The following is a 21,569-nucleotide window of genomic DNA, read 5'->3' as shown; positions in this document are numbered from 1 at the left end:
TCTGTCTGTAATTGATTCTCTGGATCTAGTGCAAGAAGACGCCAGAAAAAATTCTGACGTGATCAGCAATAATAATAGTCCTAATAGAATAAATTCATGGAATGGAAACAATGGAAATAGGGGCGAAGGAAGTACAAAGAAAAATAAAAGTAAAGCTTATAATAACGGAAAATACAATAATAATAATAGTAGTAGGAATCCCTACAACCAAAATTTTGGTTATCCTAATAATAATAACAGTAATTATCAAAAGGTCGAAGAACACCAACAACCGAATGGTAATCCGAGGCCGTACCACAATGAAAACCCAAATAATAAATATATCAACCGAAAGAGACGAAATGACAATTGGCCAGACAGTCCATATAAAGACAAGCCTAAAAATATGCAGGGTGACAGTGAATATTGGCGACACCCAGGGCCAAGTGATTGGGAGCTACAGCAAAATTCTATAAATCCAGGTCAGCCAATAAATTATGTACAGGCTATACCTATACCAAGCAATCAATACCCACCATGGTGGGATCCATGCAGGCCGTCTCTGACTCAAAACTCACAAAATGTTAGAATAGTGGAGGTACCTTCGGAAACAAAACAAAACACTCAGAAGCCAACAAACTAATTTCGGTCCCTGTAGGCCTTCGCCATGTGACCGAGGCCAACAATAAAGGTAATATGTCGACGGAACAAAAAATAAACATGATACGGTATCAGGATGGCAACAGGATCGAAGATGAGCTATATCAGGAACCTGCTGTCTCTGATAAGCCACAAAGCGAAAATATCCAAGCTAGTGTCGCCAGAGGTGTAAATGGTGTGACAACTGCTATTCTGCTTGACACAGGTGCGAATGTATCAGTTATGAACATACAGTTTTTCAAGAAGGTATCGGAGATAAGGAAATTGCCGATTTTGCCGGTTGCAAATTGTAAGGTTATACGGGCATTTGGAAAAAAGGCACAAGGTATAAAATACTAGACACAGGTGGAAGTTTCCTTGGGAAATGATCGCTTATTATGCGCGTTCCTACTAATGGATAACTTGTCAGTACCGGTGCTTCTGGGTCTTGAGTTCCTTCGGGAAAGGGAAGCTGTAATTAATCTCGCCCATGGGACATGTGCACTTAAGTACCAACAGCGATCCATAATATTAATGCTGAATCGGGAGTTCGGTGCGAAACTTCCGCTGATGAGAAAAATGAATCTTTCTGTCAGCAAACAGAAGTTGTTAGTGTTGGATCAGAAGCACCCACAGATGTGTCACAAAAATCGAAATAACGATGCACCCAGCAACGTGAGTGACATCGTCACAACAATAGAAGAGAAAGTACAGGAGGCAACTTGCATTAATGGTTCAGAGGCTAGACAATTAACAGAATTATTATCCGGATACCTCGAAGTATTCACTGAACGCCCTGGAATCATAAGTGCTCTCTTCAATAACTGTAAATATAATGTTTATTGTAAAATAATTAGCAGTAATAATGTGATAATATTATGTATGTATTAGTTTATAAGCCTTTATGTATTACACTGTAATGTTTTTGAACTATTTGAACAAGGAGTAGAGAATCTCCATAATAAATGTATGTTTATTCTAAAAGGGATAAATAAGTTGAGCGGAAAAAAGGAAAGAAAGAGATTGGAATACATCCAACAAATAATTGAGCTCGTATATTTCAGGCGCTACTCTGAGACAAAGAGGTTGGCACAGGAGATTAGTGGTGGCCGTATTAAACCAGTCAGACGACTAAAGACGCAGGAAACGGAAGAAGATGGCTCATCTGCATTTATTTCCGCTCGCCTTGAACTTTGCCCTAGGCGAGAGATTCAAGATGCATGGGAGCTTAATAAGGAATTAATACTGAAGAGTAAAATGTGGAAAATCGAACTGGAATTCCTTTCGGATATGGCAGTTAATGGTTCTCATCCCTTCAAATGCTACTTAGCACCTGGAGTGCCTATTTCTACGTTCTCCATTCGGGAGTCCGTGTGGTTGTGCGCCAACCCTCCCTCGTGAATGACATTTGGAAAGAGAAATTTAAAACTTCAGCTTTCTTTTTACAGTTTTCTATTGCCACACCAGAATGTTTGGCAACTGACTGAATAGAAACCTTCGACTAACTTTGTGATTCTAGGTAGGACCAATATTTTTTACGTATCTCGGCAAGAAGCTTCGGTAAGGCCTAAATATGGAAGTTGCCGTATGCTTAACGCATCCATGTTCTTATATATCCACACATCTGCTACCTACTGCCTATCGACATTTCCGTATTCTTGTTTGAACCGAGAGTGAAACAAAATCTGCTTCCATAGCATTTTCCGAATTTTGTTATTAAAACGCGCCGGGACTTTTCTGTTCTTCTTCCACTTACTCGACAACTAATAATCGTTTCCCGACTGCGTATTAACAGGAACTACTGGGCAAATGTGGTGTCTAAATTTTATCCTTTCAAACATTTATAGCATGTTTCTCAACTTGGATGTGCCCCTGGAATCAATAAAGAGTACAAAAGCTCCGGCAACAAAGTGTCAGAGATTGTAATGTCAGCTTATCTCACACTAACCTTATCTCGTTTCATATCCAACATTCATTTAGTTTTGTATTTCTATTACATGTAAAATATCTATATGACAGCGTTAAGCCTTGAATGCTTGCTGCTCCATAGCTCGTCAACATTTATTAATGGACATTGTGTTTAGAAGATGTCCTTTCACAAGTGCCAATTTCAAAGGTAAGGGCTCTGTATCTTGCTTCGCAACAAATTTATGTGGCGCACTCGAGGTAATTACAGTTGCCAACAATTTACTCTTTGTTCTCTAACGTGTTTTGCACCCTTCTCGGTTCTAGTTTTTGGATTGCTTTCCTGGTAGAGTAAGTTATAAGTCAAACGCAGCAGTATGACCAAGTTTTCTAATGAAGAGATGGTTTTTACGGACCTCGTGTATGGACTTGTGACAACATGACTGTAAGAGTGGCCTGTCCGCGCTGTGCTGAGATGATCCCCGCAATGAAGGCAACCACATGAAAGTACTTTTTCATCTGTACAAAGGCGCCTGCAAAGATGCAGGACCTGCAAGGTGTGCCATCACCCGAAATTCGCTAGTGAACGTGTTACTCGCATAAATCATGTCACCTGTAGAGTCTGCTCATTGAACGCTCTCCGAACACAAAGAACCATTCCGAGAAGCTTACAGAAACAAAAACTGAGCCCAAACCACCCACGAAAAGTGAAATCGCTGCAAACAACGGACTTCCTATGCCGCGAGGAGTTTTCATATTGTTTCGAGAATCAATGCGTAGAAAGCCACAATTTTCCTATTAGTGAGTTCTTTACACATGAGGGCACATTTTCAAGAGTAGGAATGGGATGATGAAAGCGCACACTTAATCCTGTGTCAATCCTATCAACACAAGTATTCTTTGAAAGTGTGGTGTGGTAATGTAAACGGTTATTTTTATTTATTAATGTATTTGTGTTACCAAGCAGATCATGTCATCCATCTTTCACCACTATGATGGTAGATTGTGTTATCATGATAACGATCCCTCCCCTCCCACCCCAACGCTCCCCCCCCCCCACCCCAAAATGAACCGTGGAGCTTGCCGTTGGTGGGGAGGCTTGCGTGCCTCAGCGATACAGATAGCCGTACCGTAGGTGCAACCACAACGGAGGGGTATCTGTTGAGAGGCCAAACAAACGTGTGGTTCCTGAAGAGGGGCAGCAGCCGTTTCGGTAGTTGTTGCAGGGGCAAAAGTCTGGATGATTGATCTGACTTTGGAACACCAACCAAAACGGCCTTGCTGTGCTAGTACTGCGAACGGCTGAAAGCAAGTGGAAACTACAGCCGTAATTTTTCCCTAGGGCATGCAAATTTACCGTATGGTTACATGTTGATGGCGTCCTCTTGATTAATATATCCCGGAAGTAAGATAGTCCCCCATTCGGATCTCCGGGCGGAGACTACACAGGAGGACGTCGTTATCAGGATAAAGAAAACTCGCGTTCTGCGGATCGGAGTGTGGAATGCTGGAACCCTTGATCGGGCAGGTAGGTTAGGAAATTTAAAAAGGGAAATGGATAAATGGTTCAAATAGCTCTGAGCAATATGGGACTTAATATCTGAGGTCATCAGTCCCCTAGAACTTAGAACTACTTAAACTAACTAACCTAAGGACAACAAACACATCCATGCCCGAAGCAGCACTCGAACCTGCGCCCGTAGGGATCACGCGGTTCCAGACCGAAGCGCCTATAACCGCACAGCCACGACGGCCGGCGGGGAAACGGATAGGTTAAAGTTAGATATAGTGGGACTTAGTGAAGTTCGGTCGCAGGAGGAACAAGACTTATGGTCAGGTAACTACAGGGTTATAAAAACAAAATAAAATAGGGATAATGAAGGAGTGCGTTTAGTAATGAATAAAAAATAGGAGTGCGGGTAAGGTACTACAAACAGCATAGTGAACGCATTATTGTGGCCAAGATAGATACCAAGCCCACGCCTACCACAGTAGTACAAGTTTATATGCCAACTAGCTCCGCAGATGACGAAAAGCTTCATGAAATGTATGATGAGATAAATGAAATTATTCAAATAGTGAAAGGGGACGAAAATTTAATAGTCATGCCCGACTGGAATTCGATAGTAGGGAAAGGAAGAGAGGGAAACGTAGTAAGTGAATATGGAATGAGGGTAAGGAGTGAAAGAGGAAACTGCCTGGTAGAATTTTGCACCGAGCATAAATTATTCATAGCTAACACTTGGTTCAAATATCATGAAAGAAGGTTATATACATGGAAGAGGCCTGGAGACACTGGAAGGTTTTAGATAGATTATATAATGGTAAGACTGAGATTTAGGAGCAAGTTTTAAATTCTAAGACATTTCCAGGGGCAGATGTGGTCTCTGACCGCAATCTGTTGGTTATGAACTGTAGATTAAAACTGAAGAAACTGCAAAAAGGTGGGAATTTAAGGAGATGGGACCTGGATAAACTGACAAAACCAGAGGTTGTGGAGTGTTTCAGGCAGAGCTTTAATGAACGATTGACAAGAATGAGGGAAATAAATACAGTAGATGAAGAATGGGTAACTTTGAGAGTTGAAATAGTGAAGGCAGCAGAGGATCAACTAGGTAAAAAGGTGAGGGCTTGTAGAAGTCTTTGGCTAACTGAAGAAATATTGAATGTAATTGATGAAAGGAGAAAATATAAAAAGGCAGTGAAGGAAGCCAGCAAAAAGGAATACAAACGTCTCAAAAATGAGATCGACAGAAAGTGCAAAATGGCTAAGCAGGGATGGATAGAGGACAAATGTAAGGATGTAGAAGCGTAGAAGCATATATCACAACGAGTAAGATAGATACTACTTACAGGAAAATTAGAGAGACCTTTGGAGAAAAGAGAACCACTTGTATGAATATCAAGAGCTCAGATGGAGACCCAGTTCTAAGCAAAGAAGGGAAGACAGAAAGGTGAAAGGAGTATATGGAGGGTCTATACAAGGACGAAGTACTTGAGGACAATATTATGGAAATGGAAGTACAAGTAGATGAAGATTAATTGGGAGAATTGATACTGCATGATGAATTTGACAGATCACTGAAAGATCTAAGTCGAAACAAGGCCCCGGGAGTAGACAACATTCCATTCGAACTACTGATAGCCATGGGAGAGCCAGCCCTGACCAAACTCCACCATCTAGTGAGCACGATGTTCAAGACAGGCAAAATACCCTCAGACTTCAAGAAGAATATAATAATTCCAGTCCCAAAGAAAGCGGGTGTTGACAGATGTGAAAATCACCGAACTATTAGTTTAATAAGTCACGGCTGCAAAATACTAACTAATATTCTTTACAGACGAATGGAAAAAACTGATAGAAGCCGACCTCGGGGAAGATCAGTTTGGATTCCGTAGAAATGTTGGTACACTTGAGGCAATACTGACCCCACAACTTATCTTAGAAGAGAGACTAAGGAAAGGCAAATCTATGTTTCTAGCAATTGTAGACTTATAGAAAGCTTTTGACAACGTTGACTGGAACACTCTCTTTCATATTCTGAAGGTGGCAGGGGTAAAATAAATGGAGTGAAATGCTATTTATAATTTGTACAGAAACCAGATGTCAGTTATAAGCGCCGAGGGGCATGAAAGGGAAGCCGTGGTTGGGAAGGGAGTGAAAGAGGGTTGTAGCGTATCCCCGATGTTATTCAATCTGTATATTGAACAAGTATGAATTAAAATCCATGGAGAAAGAATAAAAACTTTGAGGTTCGCTGATGACATTGTAATAGTGTCAGAGACAGCAAAGGACCTGGAAGAGCAGTTGAACGGAATGGACAGTGTCTTGAAAGGAGGATGTATGATGAACATCAACAAAAGAAAAACGAGGATAATGAAACGTAGTCGAATTAAATCTGATGATGCTGAGGGAATTAGATTAGGAAATGAGACACTTAAAGTAGTAGATGAGTTCTGCTATTTGGGGAGCAAAATAACTTATGATGGTCGAAGTAGGGAGGATATAAAATGTAGACTGGAAATGGCAAGAAAAGCGTTTTTGAAGAAGAGAAATATGTTAACATCGATTATAGATTTAAGTCAGACACTCTTTTCTGAAATTATTTGTATGGCTTGTAGCTATGCGTGGAAGTGAAATATAGATGAAATGTGGTACTACAGAAGAATGCTGAAAATTAGATGGGTACATCACATAACTAATGAGGAGGTATTGAATAGAACTGGGGAGAAGGGAAATTTGTGGCACTACTTAACTAGAAGGGATCGGTTGGTAGGACATGTTCTGAGGCATCAAGGTATCACCGATTTAGTATTGGAGAGCATTGTGTAGGGTAAAAATCGTAGTGAGAGACTAAGAGATGAGTACACTAAGGAGATTCAGAAGGATGTAGGTTGCAGTAGGTACTTGGAGATGACGAAGCTTGCACAGGATAGAGTAGCATGGAGAGTTGCATCAATTCAGTCTCTGGATTGAGGACCACAACAACAACGATTTCTGAAATATTTTTTCTTCTGTTTCCTTCATGAGGGTATTTGATAGCTTTCCTTTAATATGGGACACCGTTGGCAATCCTTCCTGTAGTAAAGTACAAGTTTTTATGAAATTCAAAGTAGTTTTGATCAGTAATGTGGTGTAGGAGTGTGCGTATCTCTGAATCTGTTTCTGTGGCAACTGATTTTAAGTTTCAGGTCTTGTTCTGTTATCTTGAGTATTTCCTTGTCTACAGTTGTGGAGTAGATGTTTTCAACATCAAATGATATAAACACACATGTACTCAAAATATATATGTGTCTTTTACTTTTTAGTTCCCCTGTGTTTGTTATCCTCTTGTCGTTTTATGTTTTGTATAGCTGTGTGAGTGTGTTCAACATACATCTGGCGAGCATGTACGTGTATGCATATCTGCAATTCACAACTGGTCTCACAGATGTACCTACTTTTGCAAACTGCATTTGGCTCAGGAATTTTGGAACTTTTGGTTTTGCACATGCATATGACCATTTTCTGTCATAAAATGTGTGTTACATAGTCTTCGGTACATGTTTCATTTCTGTGTGAAATCTGTTTGTTTCGTCAGACTTTCGTTTTGTGATATCTTTGTTATGTACTCTTGTTTGTCCATGAAAATCACGGAGTTTTTATGGATTACGGTTTCTTTACATTTTCTTTTTAAGTATTTTCAAAGTCGTAGATTATTGAGTTATCTCTCTCATTTTATTGTGTTCATCTTTTGTGTCTATGATGTTTTTAATTCCTATGCATCTTACTTATTAGGCCTATATTCATGGAATTCTTGTGTGCTTCCTTTGTTGTTGACATAGTATGTTTTCAGATTGGGTAATCAAATTTTCTATGCAATGTTCATTTACATTTGTATTTAGATTATGTAGCAGTTTTTTTTTCTTCATCGTTATGTTCGGTGTCTGTGAGGTCTAAGAGGCATGGTCAGAATTTTTGTGGCTTTTTGCTTGTTTTTGGTCTGTTCGGGTACTTGTTTGTAGGTCACTTTTTACCTTTAGTTTTAACTGTTCTATGGCATTAAAGGTTTGTTCTTCTACTTTGCCTAGTATATAAGAGAGCAGGGCGACGTTGTTTACGGCGTCAGTTAGGTGCTAGTGCAATATACACAGTTTACATTTAACCTAGCGGTTCTAGCATGTATATACACAGTGTCAATAAAGCGCAGTGTTCTAAGAATTGAGCAGCTATGTGCGGAATAATATTATGAATGCAGTAGGAAGCAATACACTGTGAGCAGTCACTGTGAGTTCACAGTGTTTGATAGCAGTAATCAAATGCAAAACTATTTCCTATCCTGGGATTTAGATTTATAAGAAAGAAACAACTTTTTACGTCGATCCTCATGATGCTTTGAAACAAAACGAAATGCGTTTGGTCGGAATAAGACTATTATTACACTGGCAAAAGATGGGCTGTATTTAGTACTTCTTGTGTTACTACGACTGCGTAAAAAGCAGGCACACGAACAAAACAGAAAAACAGGAAACAACGTGTCGAAAAATGACGTTGTACAACTTCACAAATTTTGATGGTGGACTTAGGTTTCATCCTAACAGTGACTCTTTCACATTTTCTCCACAGGCCTTCATGACGTAATTTTCTGTTGACCTGTGAATATACACACGCACAAGACATGTACACACACAAGACATATCAGATTGTTTGCATGAGATAGGTAACAATATTATCCAATTAATTCTGGAGCTCTTGTTTTATTTTCCTCTCAGTTCTTTACCACTGTCATGAGGGTTTTTAGAACATATTATTTGGTAATTTTTTTTAAAATTTTGAAGCCATATGTTCTTTCTGTCGCTACAGCCACCAGCTACCCACATACTACCGATGGATTGAAGCATTCAGTCATCAAATTGCGCAATTAATCAACAGATCACACGATTATGAGCAAATCGCGCGGGCACGGCGATGGATTGCTAATCTCCTCCGAGCAATCCAATGAACTGCTGGAAACTAATCGCCTGTGTATGACATTTCTGCCTGATTGCGTGCAGTCTGTTTATCTATTGAGCGTGGCTGCGCAACTTTGTTTCGTTACGTTATCAGGGTGGAGTGAGGATTTTACATTAGTATTTATAGAGGTGTTCAGAGCACGTAACAACTCTGAAAAGTGGACGGAATGCTGTAGTGGCCAGCTACGAGTAAATAGAAAAATACAAAAACACTAATAGTCTTTGATTTTACTGTGATTAGCGTTTTGAAGCTTCCGTGCAGAAATTCATGGGAAATTAATACTAATAATCACAATACAAAAAATTTCATCTGATGAATCATCAAACAACATGATACAGAGTTCGTTGAAGGCAAATAAGTAAACCCGTGTACGTGCGTTAAATGACTCAGAACCCTAGTTTATAATCAGATTATCAGGCAAACTAACACAAGGCTTTACTTAGGAGCAAAGGATATAGGCAAAATAATAATAAGAATCATATTATAAAATTCTAAGAAAGGGAGTGTGGGCACCAATGTATATGTGGTTTTTTTTTTTTTTTTTTTTTTTAGAAATCTTGACACACGAAATATTTCGGTGAGATAATACAGCTAGAAGGTGTCATAAAAGCAATTAAAAAAAGACAAAACTTTTCAAGTTAGTAGTGAACATATGCGGGGTGGGTGGAAAGTAACTCCCTTTTTCAAATTTTGAAATTCTGTTGGTGCTATAAGTGGACAGCAATGAAAGTTATCTTGTTTCATAGGTTGAAGTATGCCATTTTGTTATTTTTTCCATATTCTATCAAGTGTTTGATGTTCCTTTGAAGCCACAACGATATAAGAAGGACTAAACAATGAGGAGAGAGCAAAAAGATTTGAGGTGTGGCAGTGTGTAATTCAGTTACAATGGCGGTTGAGTTATCAAACGTGAGGCAAGCTGTTCTGGATGCAAAAACAAATTCTGTCATAAAAAATTAATGACAAGAAGAGATCAGGGAGGCTCTCGTCAACGAAGGCAGAGGAAAAGGTGACCACAGAAAGGGAGGTACTCAAGCGAAACCCTTCAAAATCAATGAGACAGGCTGCAAGAGAACGTGACATTACAAGCTCCACATGTCTCCACAAAGTGTAACATTATTTCCAAACATTGTATCCATATGACTGCGATAGAAGTTTCAAATTTTGCGAAATGATGCTCGCATAGCAAAAGGTTATCCACACCTGTTTGAAAAAAGTCCGTGGAGTGCTGAATCCGTGTTTCATGTAAGGAGTTACGTTGTTAGCAATGATAGCCATCGCTGGACAGCAGGTGATCCCAAAGGGACCGTCGAATAAGTGCAGGACAAGGCGAAAGTGGCTGTTGTCTGGAATAAATACTTACCGCATTAATAGCCCCTATTTGTTGACAGACATTACGAACGCTGAAAGGTAGCCGGAAATGTTAGAAAGTTTGGTATGGCCTACTGTTTCTGAACTGTTATTTATGCCTTGTCAGTAAGACAATGGCTTGATGTACCCACACAGGAGCCGGGTAGGTCGCCGTGGTCCCACGCAGTTTCTAGTGTGAATTCCAGAAATCATGCCACGCAGTTTCGCTAAGGGTGAGATAATAAATTGTCCTGTTGAGTTCTTGAGGAAAGTCGCAAAAAAAAAAAAAAATAAAAAAAAGTTCAAATGTGTGTGAAATCTTATGGGACTTAACTGCTAAGGTCATCAGTCCCTAAGCTTACACAATACTTACCTCAATTATCCTAAGGACAAACTCATACACCCATGCCTGAGGGAGGACTCGAACCTCCGCCGGGACCAGCCGCACAGTCCATGACTGCAGCGCCCTAGACCGCTCGGCTAATCCCGCGTGGCGGAAAGTCGCAGTAAATGTACACTCTACCTGTTAGTTTAAGAAAGTTTCCAGAAAATTATCACTCAATCAGATGTAACTTTGGGAATGATAATGGTATATATGGAACTACATTTCTGCAAGAGTTTGACTGTATACCTACAATATTTTAGGAGGGAAAACTATTAAAAATATGGGGTTACTTTCCAGTTACCGTGTATGTGTGTACTAAAACAATAATAACACAAGCCAACGAAATTTTTTTAAAATACTTTTTTGTTTTGATAGCTGATGTTTATAGATTTTTATGAGCTGAATCCAAATATAGCTTAGTTTTTTGTATCACCCATAGCTTTCGAGCAATATGCTTTTTATAATATAGTATAAAAATACTATGATATACGGTAAATGGGGAAATTAATGAAACGCTTTTTACAACATAGGCATGGTTTGTATTAACAGTAAGCTACTTAAAAGAATGATATGTGTTAATAGAGATTTCACTTGTCAGCTGGAATTGGTTTGTATTTTCTTTCTCTTTTTCATTGAAGCTTCTTGTGTAGCTTTTTCTAGGAAGAGTCACTTGCTGAACTTCTCGGTGAAGTGACCAGCAGTAGTCCCCCATCGTGTTGGTGTTCCAGCGGACTTGGTAGCGTTTTCCCATCACTCTAATGTCCTGGTGAAAAAGCTCTCCTTGCTCCTCACTAACATCCAGGAATTAATCAAGGTGACTGTTCAAAAAGTGAACTTTCAGGCTCATTAATCATCCCAATGTTTTTAACTTCTTTAACATTGTAGCTATAATAGAAACATATTCTGGGTATTTTTCATGTCCTAATAACTCTGTAACGACTTGCTTGAATGATACCCATGGTTACTTGTCATTTAAGGTCATTGTGGATTAAAAGTTAACATCAAATATCAATTTTATAATGTCAGGTCCGACCAAGACGCCTTCTTTTAGTTTAACTTTTGAAAGGTGTGGAAACGTTTGGCAGAGAAACTTAAAACATGGTCTGTCTTTAGGCAAAGCCTTTACAAACTGTTTCATTAGGCCTAAGTGTATATGTAGAGGTGGTAGGATTACGCTTTTTGGATCTACGAGGCTTTTGCGTAGACTGTTTTAAAAACTCCCTCAAATGCCAGGTCATTCTGCACCTATGTTGATCCCTAGCCGTACTTTCCCATTCACACAAGAAACATGGAAAGTTGGTAAAGCCACCTTGTTGACCAAGGAACATGCACGTTACTTTTAGATCGCCACATATCATCCAACCACGGGCTGAATAGCCTATTTTATATAGCACTATTTCGAGGTTTCCATACCTTTCTTTAATATGTACAGAATGTCCAACAAGTATAGATGCATATATGTTTCCAATGTGTAGTAAAACAGCCTTTAAACTAGTTTTGAAGTTCTCTTCTTCTAATCTAGAGCGAAGCAATTCAGTTTTTTCGTTCGTTATGCCCAGTTCCCTAACGGAATCGTTAAGCTCGTTCTGAGTAAACCATTTGGGCTCTAGACTTTCTGTAGTAAAATGGAATTCATCATCATCTGGTTCATCTAAATCAGATTGTACACCAGAAAATACTTCCATTGGAACAGAAATTAAATCAGCTGATGATTCTGGAACCGGAAAATCTACACCATGCCCTATTGATCGGATAGCGGACGTAACGTTAGGGTAGCTGATTACTTTCTTGTTTTTTGAATTATGACCGGTAATATCAACACTGCAAAAGTATCAATCATTGGAATTATTTCTTGGCTCCTTCCATATCATAGAAACAGCAAATCTAAAGGTTTTTTTTTCTCCTTTTCGGATCATTTCCTCAGGACTTTAACACACACATAACATACCTTATGCAGTGCCCAAGATTTACCTCGATCACCAAGTTTAGATCCAAAGTATGATAGATAAAGCTTTATCACAAAGTCTGTAATGTTTCTTTGGTGTTTCTTAATCACAAACTCACAACAAATATAACAAAAGCTGTCAGCAGAGCTTTAACAACCACAATTAGACATTGTACTGAGCACATGTACAGGATATGGGAAAGCGAGTTTAGGTTGACAGTGAACAAAACACGATCTGTTAACACAAAAATAGAATCGACCTTCTTTTGCCAGCAAATGTGTTTCAGCCGTGCTACCAACGTCATTTACCTTCATTATGCCTCCTTTTAAAATTATTTTAACTACATAAAAGCTGTTAAATTCTTTAAAAAATTTCTTAATTTAATAAATTTAATTGTAAAATGTGAAGAAATGGTGGGTGATACAGGTTTTATGTATCATATTTGGATTTCCCTCCCTAAAACACATAAGAATAAGGCACTTTCAGCAAAAATGTTGTTCCATCGTTGGCCTGTGTAATGGTTTATAAGTTTTTTCAGTAAGTTGTAGTTAAGTTAAAACACGAATACATCAGTGTATAACATACAGACTCAAAGTGAATCGTTTAAAAACCATTGGTTTGCCTGTTACAGCTCGACTTATATAGAACAACTCTCATCATTGCCAATGAAAGCAGCGCTTGTTCCATAACAGAACGTCAAGTGATAAATCGCTCATGTATGACGTGGCAGTTGAGGACCATATTCAAGTGTTCCTTTTATCTGTGGTCCTTATAAACTTAGTTATTTGTGTGGCTTTTTATTGAATTTTTATGTACCGTGTTTCCTGAATGATATATCCTTTAATCTTGGCATGTGCCTAAAACATTTTTAGATAACGTAAAAGCCATACTGGGTTACATAGCAGACCAACTACCTCAAATCTGGAATACGGAGCTGATGTGGATCTGCTTCACTTCCTCGAAAGCAAGCGCCCTGTTCATTGCGTTGTACCAACTACATACTTAGATGAATACAAGTGATCTTACAATATCAAACAAATCAGGTCATCAATGTGCACATCAAATAGAACATCATTGTAGCAAAACACTGTAGGCGGAACTTAACAACCAGCCTGTCAAAACATGTGCTACGCTGATTTTGATCAACGGAGCGTCAGTTGGGTCAGAATATGTACCTGTGTGCTATGAGCCAATGCCAAGAATACCTCTCACAATTTACAATATACAAAAAGTATAATATTGAGGGATTTAGATGTGTACTGGATTCGAAGCGATATATATAAGATGATGGCGTCAAAAGTCCCTTATACATTCTATGCCGATACCCATCAGCCAAACATGTGTTCTAACATGCATGCTTATCAAAGCAATCCACGACCTGACAAACTACCTGTGCAATGCCTAGCAACCCGCTACCCGGTAAAGCAGTATATTTCGCCAGCATTGCAAGTCCATACTGAAACTGAACGCTTCTTCGATATGCATGAATTCTGTATACATCTCTCTGCCGACTACAGAAACTTTGTGTATTAGGTAAAGAACAAAGATATATATAATAAACCAAACAGTCTATAGCAGCTGCAAACATTCTGTCTGGATTATAAAATCGTCCACCGGTTGTAGTACTAAGGAGAACAGAGCTGGTAGTAATCTTGGAAGAGCTTACACACTCAGAACAAATACCACAAGACGATGTCGTGGCAATACAGGACACTTCATAGTAAAAAATATCCTCTTTTATTGTAATCATAATAATCCTTACTACTGGAACATTTTTAGAGTTGCGAGGGGATTGGATATTATTGGAGAGTAGGCGGTACTGAAACAGACAGTAATACTCAAGGTGACGGGGGAAGGTAGCTATCTATGTATTGGCTCCATTGATGGGCCGGCTCGATTTCTCTGTGGATATGAACAAGAGGTGCATTCTAGCGTTCGTTAAGTGTACCAGGTGTTGCAAAATATTCGCCATATTTGTGGTGAAATGTTCTACGAAAATGCAATAAATAGTGCAAAAATGCTAGATATGCTCTGTATTCTTGTAACTGACAAGTACTGAGTGCTGAAACATCATTGTGATGTAGTATAGTGATTAACTTTCTGCATCAATCAATGGCAAGTACCAGCAATGCATACCATTTTGTCATATTCACAATGTAACGTTACGTGATGTGGATGGAGACGAGATGTCATTTCAGTGCGGGTTGCCTTGAATGATCCATCAGGAATTTTCTCTATTCTTAGGCCTAAGTAAGCGATTCTGAACAAAATGTAAGAAATGGTTTTCATTATGCCTTGAATGTTCGATCTTGAATGTTGTCTAATCATAAGCCTAAGTAAGCCACTATGAACAAAATGTAAGTATGTTTCCTAATAGTCTAAGTGTACTGTTAATTATTCTAATAATTCCGTATTTGGTTTTTACCTTCGATGGCGACTTTTCTGCTATTATCCTTCCTGGTTTCGAACATACGTTATTAGCTTTCATACGCCGGCAAATGAAAATAAAAACTATGAAATATATCGACACGTATTTAGATATGTGTAATATTTCAGAGCTTTTATACTAATGGAAGGTGCCTGGCTCAGTAAAGGAAACCAGCCCCTTCGATGGGTCGATGATACCTGATTTTACTGTACAAATATTTCACTGACGGTAAATATTTAAGTCTTCTGTTTTACTATACCGAAATACAGAAGATAACATTCAAGATATACTGAAAATAAAATATATATTTTATTTCACATTTTCTTTTGGTGGTCCGCCTTAGAAACCTTCCCCTAATTCAGAGCAACTAGCAAAACATGCAGTGTATTGAGGACAAAGATATGGTAATAAAATATCAGCCCTAGACTTGAAGACTCATTTAAAACAAGGAAATGAAAAAAGGTCAGACGGACGCTAACATTTAAGTTAGATAGAGGGCAGCTCTTCATTTATCAAAAAATAGAATATAGAAACAGGAATGGTGTGTGTGTGTGTGTGTGTGTGTGTGTATTGTGCATGGAACCGGGGACCTAGAAATGACGAAGAGGCTACGACCCGGCGTAGCCCTCAGTGGTTCACAACCCCACAAAAGGCCATGCCACAGCAGTCCACCAATCACCTCACCTACGCCCCACACCCAACCCAGGGTCCAGCTCGGAAAGCAGCGCGTTAAACCGCGTTGCTTGCCGGGCGGGCCAACAGCAATGCGACTTGACAACAAAATCTTTCATAAAATTGCCTTCATCCATTATCAGACTAACATTTTATTAGAGATGCCATATGAAAATTTTCCCCAATACACATGGGAGATCATCCACGTGGAAAAAAATATTTGTGTGCGACAATTGTGAGCAGAAACCACTTCGGTCTAAGACTACCATATTGCCTGTTGACCAGGCGCGGCTCGTGGTTTCTATACTGGGGACGGCTGCGGCATTTATCGGAGCCAACATAGACCTCGGGTTACGTTACAGATTAGTCTCAAATAAACAACTAAGAATTCAGGGGGAGGGGGATGGGCAGATCACTCTCTAGCCATAATTTTACGTACTCTATCTTCTATAATCAGGTATTAAGTATCATTAGAAGCTAACTTCGACTTTCAAATCTTTGGTTAGTGTTTTTATACGTCATCATTACATTTTCTGGCACTTTGCAGAATATCATATCTATCAGTTTACCCAGAATATACCGATTTTTTTATACATTTTCATTATATATCTTTATATTACGGCGGTAAGCACTGTCTAATTGGCACATAATGTCCACTTTCCCTAGCATTGAAAACTCAATGAAGCCATTTAAATGTTTTTCGCTGGAATTGTGTTTTTTCACCTTTGTGTGAAAATTCTTTAAGTTAGTGATACCAGTTTCAGTCCAGGCACAATCAGTACTATTTGTAAGAAGACAGGTGAAACAGAAAAATGCAATTTTCACTTCACAACCACACAACCACTCAGCTGCATCGTACATTGCTCTATTAAAACTGCGTTTGTATCCTTGCCTAGATTTGCACTGTTTCTGTTCTTGATTGATCGTTAGATCGGGTCTGGGTGCACCTAGTTCTTTCACTAAAATCTTGCAAAATACACTCCGAAAAAGAAACTTGCTAATATCACACGGTATCAACAAAAGCAGTCAGCATCAGCAAGCAAGGAAAGGAAAGTAAAGTAACGGGACAAATTTCGCGCGCTTTGTCCTCTAATCACTTATAAAACTCTCGCTAGATGGCAGTACCGTTATGTTACTGTAGTCTAGTGCACTCTGGCGGGATATTTTCAAACTTATTTTAAATGTGGATATAATAGCCAATGGCAGAAACAAAACAACTATGTAAAACATCATCAAAACAATAATACTAAACGTCGATTAATGACGCATCGAAGCGTAGTAGAGATGTGCAGAGACAGAGATTGAATAGTGAAGTTTCGGCCACTCTACATTCCTTTATTACATAGATAGTGGAACGTGAAAAACGTGTGGTGGTTGGTATGACACCCTTAGGCTGCAAGCTCTGAGCCTTCGGGTCGCTCGTAAAGAGCAGTACTATGTAGAAGCCACGCCCCCAAACCGCTACCACATGCATCTTACGGACGTTCCAAGGCGTAGCCTAAACACTATTAACCGTTCGGAAAACATCTATCGATACAAACAGTTCCAAAAACGTTGACCTTCGTTATTTTAATCGGAATGGGAAATGCGAAATTCGTCCTGATAATTTAAATTATGTAATACGTTCTTTCGAAATTTACTTTAACATATATTTTGGGGCGGCTCCGCCTCAGAGCCTTTAATTACGAGCCGCGCCTGCTGTTGACTATTACGTCTCAGAGTCGGAAGAGTTTACTAAGGAATATGCGATCATTTATGTAAATTCATTATTATTTCCGAATACACAAATGATCCGTTGTGTCCTGAAGCAGAAAAAAAATGCCATAATTATCTCCACAGTGGGAAAAGATTCTTGAATTGCCCCTCGTTCTGATATCTGGAAGAGCGCAGCTGAGAAGGAGGTAATGAAGAGGAAATGATTGAAAAACTAAATAAGGCACGTTACACACAATGCACTTTACTCTGGGAAACGCCGAAATTACGTAGAAGGATGATGCTCGGATAGCACTAGATACTAGCGTAGGTTATCTCTCGTTTCGATCTCCGCTGTCACGACGAATGGACCAATGTGGGATCGGCTTACTGAAAAATGTGCTAGGCGGCTGAATGATAATTCATGACTGTCTAAATTTTCATTATTGACTGAGTACACTATTTTCGGGAATTCCTTAAATATTTTCCGGTTCCCCATATCTACCTTTATAGCCGCTTCGTCCGCAGCATACGCTGCCTGATGAAAAATGTGAAATATCCAGTACCCGCTGTCGATTATCAATGTAGTTTCGTATGCGTTCACACCATAGGCGGATACGTAAATGAATAGAGGTTCAAGCTCTGTCACGGGTTTGACGGCAACCAGACTGCGTTATAGTTGTTTCCAGGCATAGTAGGGTGTATAATCTGTGCGAACAGCGTCAGATATTTTCTGATCACTGTTAAGGGACACGATGTCATGTACTCGGTAAGATAGTGTTTTCAACACCTGACAGAGTTCCAAAGGAGCCTCATTGTGGGTCTCAATTTGTCCGGCCGATCGTGCTGTGAAATATCTAATTTTGTGGGGCATTCGCATATGATACAGGCCCGATGTTGGACTGCATGGGAGCGTAAGTGTATATAAACTCTTCGTCAAGGTTCCAGGTCTGGCCACCACAACGGAGGATCGTTGTTCACATCTGAAGCTGCCATCCAAGAACAAGTAAGAGACTCCGTATAACATTTTGTGTCACCTCACACCATTAATCGGAGACTAGGTGCAGCGGGACTAAGAATAGGCTACGGATGTAGAGGAGAGAGGGAATTTGTTGGAAAGAATATGCTCAAGGCATCTACGTGGGATCTTGTCTGATGACACGATAGAAAAAGAAATGGGAATCGATATGGAAGACATAGAACATCCAATATTAATTACAGTTATACACAGTCTTTGGCATATTTGCGATAAAATAAGGCAGAAGTAACAGGTAACGTTCCTATGGAAGTCACATCGAAACGCCTATTCAAGTTGATGAGTAGAATCTACGAATCTGCACTTTCCGAAAATATAATTCACTCAATGTCGATGACAGTGCCGGCAGGTAAGTAAAGAACTGTCCACAATCAGGTTAACACCTCATGCGTGCTAGTTCCTGGCACAATCGATAGACAGAGGAAAATTTATATGTTAGATGACGACTAGTTTAGACTTCGGGAAGTGAAAGTAACAAGAGGGGTTCTGACAGCGTACTTAATAATGTGGGCAGGATTTTAGTAAATTCTGGATACGTTCATACGATTTATCGATCTAGGAAAAGCGTTCGACAATGTAAAACAGCACAAGAGGTTCGAAATTCCGAGAAAACTAGGAGTACACTGTAGGGATAAGGAAAGACGGATAACATACAATGTGTACCAGAACCAAGAGAATGGAAGACTAAGAACTATGTATTCGTATTAAAAAGGGTGTATTCAGTCTATACATTGAAGAAGCAATGACGGGAATGAAAGAAAGTTTCCAGAGTGCTTTTAAAATGCCGGGTGTAGGGATACCCAGTGACGAGATTTGTTGATGTCATTGCTATCCTCAGTGAAAGTAAAGGTAAAGTAACAGGATCTTTTGAGTGGTATCAGCAGTGTAATGTATAGTATGTGTACTTACAAGGGAACCTCCCCATCGCACCCCCCTCAGATTTAGTTATAAGTTGGCACAGTGGATAGGCCTTGAAAAACTGAACACAGATCAATTGAGAAAACAGGAAGAACTTGTGTGGAACTGTGAAAAAATAAGCAAAATATACAAACTGAGTAGTTCATGGGAAGATATGCAACATCAAGGAGACTGGGAACGAGGGAGCGCTGTGGTCTCGTGGTGAGCAGCTGCGGAACGAAAGGTCCTGGGTTCAAATCTTCCTTCGAGTGAAGAGTTTAATTTTTTATTATCATTTTATGTGACAAACTCTTATGTTTTCATCACTTTTTTGGAAGTGATTATCACATCCACAAGAAAACCTAAATCGGGCAAGGTAGAAGAATCTTTTTACCCATTCGCCAAGTGTACAAGTTAGGTGGGTCGACAACATATTCCTGTCATGTGACGCACATGCCGTCACCAGTGTCGTATAGAATATATCAGATGTGTTTTCCTGTGGAGGAATCGGTTGACCTATGACCTTGCGATCAAATGTTTTCGGTTCCCATTGGAGAAGCACGTCCTTTCGTCTACTAATTGCACGGTTTTGCGATGCGGTCGCAAAACACAGTAAACTTATTACAGTGAACAGATACGTCAATGAACGAACGGACAGATCATAACTTTGCGAAAATAAAGAAAGTAAACTTTTCACCCGAGGGAAGCCTTGAACCAAGGACCTCTCGTTCTGCAGCTGCTCACGCTACCCCGGGACCGCAGCGCTCCCTCATTCCCAGTCTCCTTGATGTTGCATATCTTCCCATGAACTACTCAGTTTGTATATTTTGCTTATTTTTTCACAGTTCCACACAACTTCTTCCTGTTTTCTCAATTGATCTGTGTTCAGTTTATCAAGGCCTATCCACTGTGCCAACTTATAACTAAATCTGAGGGGGGGGGGGGGGGTGCGATGGGGAGGTTCCCTTGTTAGAACAAACCAAAGAAAGACGAAGGTTATGAGGGGTACGAGAAATGAGATTAACAATAGAGCTACCATCAAAACTGGTGAGCTTGCAGTGGAAGAACTTAAATATTTCTACATCTTTACATTGAAAAAACACGTAACAGATAAGGCAACAAGGGCGTAAAAAGCAGACTAGCAGAGGAAATTTTCACTTTGGGGAAGAGAAGTCTGTAATAGTGGGCTGCGGTAACATTGGCAAAGAAGAATATCGAAGAGATAGAGTTGTCGTACTATAGTGGATGGCTGAAAGTTAGATGGACTGAGAAGGCATGTAATGAGGGGTGAAGAGAGGTACACATGGAACGAAAACAAGGCAGGGTGCTTCCAAGCTACCGGAGAGAGATGTATAGGGTAAAAACTGTCCATATTCTCCCGTAAACGTTTCTTCTTCTTCTTCCCCTACAACCGAATTCCACTCCTTCCTATTAGATTTCCATCTTCCTTTACGTACTGAATTACCTGTTCAATATCCTCATATACTCTCTGTATCTCTTCGTCTTCGTCTTGTGACATCCGCATGTATACCGGTACTATTGTTGTTAGAGTTGTTTTGCTGTCGATTCTGATGAGAACAACCCTATCACTGAAATCTTCACAGTAACTCATGGTCCGCCCTACCTTCCTATTCATAACGAATCCTACCCCCGGTATACCATTTTCTGCAGCTGTTGCTATTACGCTATACTAGTCTGAGCAGAAATCTTTGTCTTTTTCCCATTTCACTTCATCGACCCCCCACTAAATCTATGTATATTGAGCCTTACCATTTTCCTTTTCAGATTTTCTGGCTTCCCTACCGCGTTCAAACTTCTGACACCACTTATAGAACTTTATCCTTTCGTTGGTTATTCAGTCTTTTTCTTGTGGTCACCTCCACCGTGGCAGTCCCCTCTGAGAAATCCGAATGTGGGACTATTCTGGAGTCTTTTGCCACTGGAGAGATCATCACGACACTTTTCCAGTCCCGAGCCTCATGCCTTTGGATAGAAATCATGTCTTAAATGCAGTGAGTTCCATTGACTTCTGTATCCTCATGCTGTTGATCATCGCTGATTCTTCCACCTTTAGAGGCAGTTTGCCAGCCCATGGGCAAGAGAGTTACCTGAACCTCCATCCGCACCTCCACACTCTCTGACAAGGC

The sequence above is a fragment of the Schistocerca nitens genome, chromosome 4 (assembly GCF_023898315.1).
Source record: "Schistocerca nitens isolate TAMUIC-IGC-003100 chromosome 4, iqSchNite1.1, whole genome shotgun sequence".
Taxonomy (NCBI): Eukaryota; Metazoa; Arthropoda; class Insecta; order Orthoptera; family Acrididae; genus Schistocerca; species Schistocerca nitens.
Note: the sequence above shows the minus strand (reverse complement) of the source record.